General features: G+C 38.2%; 1 long non-coding RNA gene across 1 annotated transcript; it reads left to right on the forward strand.

Annotated features, from left to right (window-relative positions):
* The first annotated feature begins 312 nt into the window (after window positions 1–312).
* Window positions 313–2,446, forward strand: LOC139148752 (uncharacterized). Its single transcript, XR_011555999.1, has 2 exons — window positions 313–485; window positions 1,663–2,446. It is a non-coding gene; the product is annotated as an uncharacterized lncRNA (long non-coding RNA).
* Window positions 2,447–7,607: the final 5,161 nt, after the last annotated feature.

Genomic DNA, 7,607 nt, shown 5'->3' on the forward strand with positions numbered 1-7,607 from the left:
GCGTATCACACGAGTATTCAAGCTGTGTTGACAGGCAACGAACTGTCAATGAGACATTTCCACGTACTGTGAGTTGTAGAAGAGAAACTGTTTTTGTATATAGCCCCGAGACACTGCAATAATTGTTTGGAATAACAGTAACTTGCAAGACTTTTGTTTTAGTTTACTCTACTTTAATCACACTAGAGTTGGATAAAATATTATCTTTCGATTTGGACTTAATTTATTCGAGTCCGAGTCAGCGTGACCTTCCCAGCCTAAAATTCTTTGGTACACGTGACATTTATATTTGTTTAGTTGGTTGCTTGGCAACCTGTCTCACCTGTTCAAAGTCATTCCTCAAGCAGCGTCTGTCCGAGCTTATCAAACTACTGAACCAGTCTGCGGTACTGCTGGGTTTTCAGCAGTGCATATACTATATCAAGACGATAAGATCACTTGAAACGCTGACAACGTTTTGAAGTTTTAGTAACACTTAGCTTGAGGTAAGTAAAGCTGCAGTGCGCAATCGCAGTTCCGTCACGTTGCGAGCAGAAGTTTGATTGGAATGTTTGCCAAAGCTGTGCACTATATAACCGTTGAACATGCAACGTTTTTTCATAACTTAGAAGACAAAAAAATCGAGGGCCCCTTTCTTCTTTCACAGGATGGAGGAACAATGGGAAGGGGAAGAAGAGCGGATATCAAGAAGAGTAAAAAAATAACAAGGCATACATGTCATTAAACTTTCATTTGGTGAAATATGTTCTTTCGTTTTCACTTTACGTCTACTGTGTAGTTTAGTTCAGTTCAAACATATATTGGCATGGCTGACGTATTAGGGTCACCAAGTCCTACGTGCATAGTAAAGCCGTGTGAATACCTCTTACAATGGTTAAAGGGGAAGTTCACCAAGGATGATTTTTACATATGTGCCAGCTTTGTGGCCACTTACCCCAGAAAAGCTATTTTCGCCATTTATAACTCGTGCGATTTTTTACAAAAACCGATGGAAATAGTACAGGAAGTTTAAATCATGGGAAAAAAGCTCCAAGCTTGGAGCTTGCATCATGTGATATGGAAGGGACCACCTTCCTATGGTTATGGCATTGTCCACTCATCCACGCTCAAACCAGGCTGTACGTATTTACATATAACTTTTGTGTATACTGAGTATCCTTGCATAAACGATGAATCACTTATAGTAAACTGTCCACTGTCAGATTTTGTGTTGCTGTTTACTACTGTGTTACTGTGAGTGGACAATGTGGGGGCCATACCTCAGCCTGTCCGAAGATGGTCCCTTCCATATTACATGATGCAAGCTTTAAGCTTGGAGCTTTATCCAATGATTCAAATTACATGGGCAACTTTCTGTGCTATTTTATCGAATTTGTAAAACATCGCGCGAGTTATAAATGGTGAAAATAGCTTTTCCGGAGTAAGTGACCACAAAGCTAGTACATATGTAAAAATCATCCTTGGTGAACTTCCCCTTTAATTTACAACTTTGTATTATGAATGATGATGTCGACAATTGAAGTCCTGTTTTTCAAATACCGTGGTATGTTAAAATAAAACGCTCAATGAGAACCAGATTTCTGTTAACATGAGGATATGTGCCATCACAGGATTCTACCATACGTGGGTAACGGGTCTCTATGAATCTTGGTCTGATTGCAGACGTTTTTCTGTTGAAGGTCGACAATATTAAGAGCCATCGAACGAGGTGTGTTATATCTCTCCACAGCACTATGGCGTCCAAGGCGGATGAGACAATTCCATACGATAATGGATTCACAGACGAAACCCTGCGGGAACTACTTCAGGACAAAGCAAGAAATACTCACCATGAAAAAAGATTGTTGCTACAACATGCCATAGCATTGGTGGCGAAGTCTCCATGGTCCCGGTGGAATAATACAACCGTCGAAATGCGTGGCAAGTCGATGAATCCATTGATTACGTTAAATTCGGGTAATTGCTCCAACCACATGATCATTCATTTTGATGGCTCTGACAGGCCCGTCGGTTATTATGTGAAGAAAAGCTGGGGCTTTTGGCTGTATGAGAAAGTGATTATAACATGGAATAAATTGCTTCAGCCTGCTCTTGCCGGTGTAGTAGGCCTTCTTGCAGGGCGTGTTGTACAAGCCAAGATAACATCCTAGAACAGAATTACATGTAATATTGCAAGTAGTATCTTTTATTCCGATGCGCTGACTGCAAGAAGTTTACGCACTGTCTGAAAAATATGATTATTGTTATCGTTTGCTTTTGAATGAATTAATGTTGTTATTTTGCTGCACTGTGAATTATAAACAGTTTAACACTTACAATTCTTGTAGCTCACAACTCTTGTTGAGATCTACTTCCAAAGCAGCCCCTAACCATGTGAAGTACAGTAACCTTGAAGTACAGTAACCTTAAGGTCTGAATAAACCATTGCCAATATAGTTCAAGATAATGTTATGTGTCGTCTGACAAAAGTCAATTCCTGTGGCCTATCACCACTATACCTTATGGATTATTACTGTGTGGACGGCGACTAGTCTGGCTGGTTTGTGAATCAACCGACACTCGCACAACCCTGTGAGGATATTTCAAGTTACATTTTCTCATCACACAGATGCGCCTTGTTTGAATTCTACTGGCCAAAGTTGACTTTGTATTTAGAAATCTGAGACACCGTTTTACAGAAATGTATTGAAAATTACAGTTACTCTCACCTGATAAAAAAATCAGAATGGTCCGAGCTCCAAACATTTTAGTATAATGTTGGTATTAAAATGTGTACGTTTATAAGCTATTATGATATCTTCTACATGTATTGCCGAGTGTGCCTTTAAGAGTGAGACAAGAAAGTAGGACACTACTTAGTCTTCCAAGAAGTACCAATGTACATTGCTTCGCTGTATTTCATCGAGCGAAAATGTATTTCACTTTCGCGTACACTGTGTAAAATCCGTATCGAAATTAATACGGGAAGAGGGGTGTCATCATTGTTGGAACTGTTCCTCATGCGTAGTTCTGAAATCGCATCCTGAATTCATTTCCACAATATTATTGTTTATATAATAAGATTGTAAACGTTTGTAAACTGATATTTTTATTGAAAATCATAACCATGTTTTCAACTCCGTAGTCTCCTTAAAGCATTACGCGCCACAAGATCAGATTATTGGACACAATATTTTTTACTATCCTTTTACGTCTGTTTCCGCATAGCTTGTCAAGTAGAATCAATTAACTTTTTAAGGGTGTTAAACGTCCGCTGAAAGCCATTGATGGGGAGTTCTGAACTTAACTCTCAATCAGACTCACGGTGAACTCTTCGCAAACCAACGCGGCCCAGGCCGACTTTTACTGAGACTAACTTAGAGCAGAGCCAAAACTATAAACTGTGGCAAAATTTCACCTCGGTGCAAAACCAACTCGGCCTACTTTAGATTAAGTCCAAAAGTCAATACGGCCAATTTTCGATTTTTGATCGCGATGAGAAAGCCGCATGTCGCGAATATGCTAACTGACCCTCGCTCTATTATTGGTGTTGTTTGGTGTAGCGAGTACGGGGGGATTTGGGTCACCCTGTGGATATACTGTAGTAGTCGGAAATCTGCTCCCTTGTGTTCCGCCCTCAGGCAAGCTGGCCTACTTAGGGAGCGTTCAGTTATTATGGCCGGGGGTGGGCCGGCAAATTCTTCCTGCGCATCAGTCAAAATAAGTGAACCCCCTACCCATTTTACCAAAAAATTGATGACCCCCCCTTTCAAGATGACAAAAATTTCATGACCCCCCCCCACACACACACACACACACACACACACATTGCTTGAGTAAAGCTGCACACACAAACACCTCGGCGGTATGGAGCAATGGAATCCCCCCAAAAGAGCTTAGATTTTTTCAAATGACCTTCTTTACAAAACTCAAAAGGTGTTAATGATCAGATTTCCCCTTCTGACTTGCTATAATTTTGAAATTACCCCTCAAAGGGGTTGGACAGAAATTACTGGTGGATCGCAATATTTTTTGCGCAAGCGTGTGTGTACAAAATTTTGGTATTTGGATTTAATTAAAAATCAGCTGTTGATAATGTTGATTCACCATACATGGTATGAGAAATCTATGTAATACTTTTTCAATGCAAAACTATATCTGTGCATTTATAGATATTTGATAATTTGCATAAATGTACTTAAATGAAATAGGGTTGTTACAACTGGCATGCGGACAAAAAGTTTGACCTTAGAATTTCACCAAAAATGTTCATCCACTATACATGGGAGTCAATGATAAAATTGTGAATATTTTTTTTTCCAATGAAAAACTTGGTATACTTGTGCATATACAGATTTTCAATAATTAACATTATTTTACTTGATTAGAATATGATGGTTAAAGGTGCATATTATGTGTACAAGAAATCTGATTATGGAACTTCACTGAAAATGTTCATCCACTATACATGGGAGTCTATGAGGAAAGTATGAATATTTTTTTTCCAATACAAAAATAGGTAAACCCATGTATTTATGTACTCTCGATTATTGATATCAATGTACTTGATTAGATTAGGGTGGTAACAAATGGATATGTTCGCCAGAAATTGGATAATCGATTTTGGAATTATACCAAAATGTAGATTCACTGTACATGGGAGTCTATGAGGAAAATGAATAATTTTTTTCCAATACAAAACTATCAAAATCTATGTATTTATAGACATTTGATAATTCATTTTAAAGTATTTAGTTAGCCTAGGATGGTTAAAGGTTGATATGTGTGCAAGAAATTGGATTTTGGAATTTCACCGAAATGTTGATTCACTATACATTGGAGTCTATGAGAAAACTAAGAATAATTTTTTTGAAATGGTAAACTAAATTAATTTGTGCTTTTATAGGTGTTTGATAATTGATACAAATGTACTTGATTCAAATAGGGTATTTAAAAGTTCAGATGTGGACTACAATTGTGATATTGGAATTTCACCTAAAAGTATTATTTAACTTTTCATGGTACTAGTAGTCTCAGTACAGGTAACTGTTAAATAATTTCCCTGACAAAACTTGCTATATCTCTAACATGTAAGTAATAGGAATTGTTCATCACCCTTAGTGCAGTGAGCTTGATTTACAATAAGACAAGCCTCAGAGTTGTCAAGTCAAGATGCTCATGTGACAGATAATTATACTTTTGTTCAGATTTACAGGTGAATAACTTCATAGAATGAAATCATGCAACGAATCATTTTTATCTCCCAGAATATTTCTGAATACTGAAACTGCTTTTTGACGGGACGGATACTTATGAAAATTAAGTGACCCCCCCCCCTCTGAGCTGTTTGAAAAATACATGACCCCCCCCCCCTTTGCAGTTTTCAAATTTGAGGTGACCCCCCCCCCTGGATTTTGCCGGCCCAACCCCGGCCATAATAACTGAACGCTCCCTTAACATAGGGGCGTACGGTATCTGATGCAATAACTGAGCAATCAAAAAGCGAATAGCCCAGTACTGGAACACTCTATTTATTACAAGGATATGTCAGCTTTTGTTCGCCTTTTCTAATTTAAAATGTCGCTGTACCAACAACATATCGAATTGTGTATGCAAAAACAACCAGTAATGGTGTCAGATTTTATACATTTTAACATGTTCATGCAGGCCTTCAAGGGCAGACGTTGTCCCTCCGCAATAAAAAAATCGACTAACTATGACATGCGACATGCAATGCGGATGTACACATGATGGAGTTTTATATCACTTTCACTCTCGTCGACCAAATAAATTCATTTTCTTATAGCAGCGTTTGGATTATGGAATCCAAACGTTAATTTCAACTGTGTGAAGGAAAAATATACCAGGTTTTCGGACTTGAAATTTGATGCAATACTTTTCGAAAAAAGTTAGGTGTTTGTGTGAATTCATTTAAAGCCTGCGAATTGAATAAAGTTTTCAACGTCTTGGTTTTGTGAACATTAAAAATCTTAATCTTTTCCCCAGGAGAGTTATTAAGGATTTCAAGAGCGTTTTTGAAACCATACACTGAACACGATTGGAACTAATTTGGGATATTTGGATCTTCATATTTTTTCGAATTTCTCAAAAGTGTTAGGTGCCCAATAGGTGAATGTTCCAAGTGTGGAAATTCAAGCAGTTTATTTATGCAATCCAAATATTTGCCAGGCAATCCCTGATTTTATATATATAGACACGATCCTTTAATCACAGGTGTAAAGTTTCTTCGTAGAAAGTTTGAGCCAAGATTTAATAAAAAATCAGATTCGGTTCACAGGCTTCCATGGTAATCAAATTGTTTTGTGAACCTTATACAAACGTTATTTCGATGAACATATCATCTTTCGGTCTGAAAGGTGATCAGAAGATCTTTGAGAAAGATGACGTCATAACCTGTAGATATCTTGTCCATTACTCATGATAGAAGATTATTCTCTGTCGACCCTACGAACTGATTCATAGCGGAAGTCCATTGGCATATGCGAAATAACTGATGTCGCTAGGGTGACCTACTTTAGGGGTCATTGTAAACGAAAGGCGTGTATGACTAACACTGAGATAAAAACGATTGACGGAACCTCCTTCCTCTTTTAAAGAGAAAATGTACAGTTTGTGCTTTAAAGTTGGGGACTGTCCGGTTATTGGGGGGGGGGGACAAATTCAGAGCCGCATGCCTCCCCTTCGCATCCCGGCGGGCGTTGCGTTCTCCGAACTGGCCGTATCTATGTCATGTACGTAGAAACCGGAAAGGCTTCTCGAATGAAGTCTAGCCATTTTGCGGCGAGTTAGGTTTTTTCACTGCATACTGTGATGCGTAAGCGGGAATAAAAAACAACTCTTCCCTTCACACTGTCCGGTTCTTAAGCCATTTTGTTCAAACGAACAGTAAACAGATCACAACTGGGTGTCAACACATTTGAGACTAACGACATTTTCTTGTAATTGATTGCAACTTTGGCGAGTGTCGCGGTTCATGGTTAATAATTCCGCGAAATGGTGTATCCATTGGAGTGCAAAATTTCTCATGAAGACTGCTATTCATCGTGATTTCCCAAAATACTCGTTGTATTGATTTTACAATCACGCAGAATTCCCCGGTAAGCTGTGATTTTAACGTTGTATTTTTGAAAATTTCGTAAATAATCAATTCTCATAAATAAGCTTTGCTTTAAATAGAATACGTCTCCAGCCGGGAATAGATAATCGGACTCTGATCTACCATGTGTTTGGTCACACTTTAAAGCTGTTGGATTCAGAAAAAAATTAAACCGTAGTTCTTTTGAAAATAGAAAATTTAACTTTCCCCTCAGAGTTAGCAAAGGGATTGCGGCCATTATGAATTTCAGAGATCTGTAAATATTTGGTTATTTGTTTCTCTAATTCCAAACTTTGCACGGTGACCCCTGATTTTATTCTTGATTTGGTAAGAGAATGGTTGAAAGTTTCACTGAGGAAAGTTTGGCCGAAAAGTTTAAGTCTTTCACTTTCGATGCACATACTACCTCAATGAATACAACTTGCATGTCATGCACATGTAAGGACTTTTGGGGGATATTCAGTGACAGATATCTGAATTTCCATCATTGATACTGGTAAGAATGGTGCAA

This window comes from Ptychodera flava, chromosome 13 (assembly GCF_041260155.1).
Source record: "Ptychodera flava strain L36383 chromosome 13, AS_Pfla_20210202, whole genome shotgun sequence".
Classification (NCBI taxonomy): domain Eukaryota; kingdom Metazoa; phylum Hemichordata; class Enteropneusta; family Ptychoderidae; genus Ptychodera; species Ptychodera flava.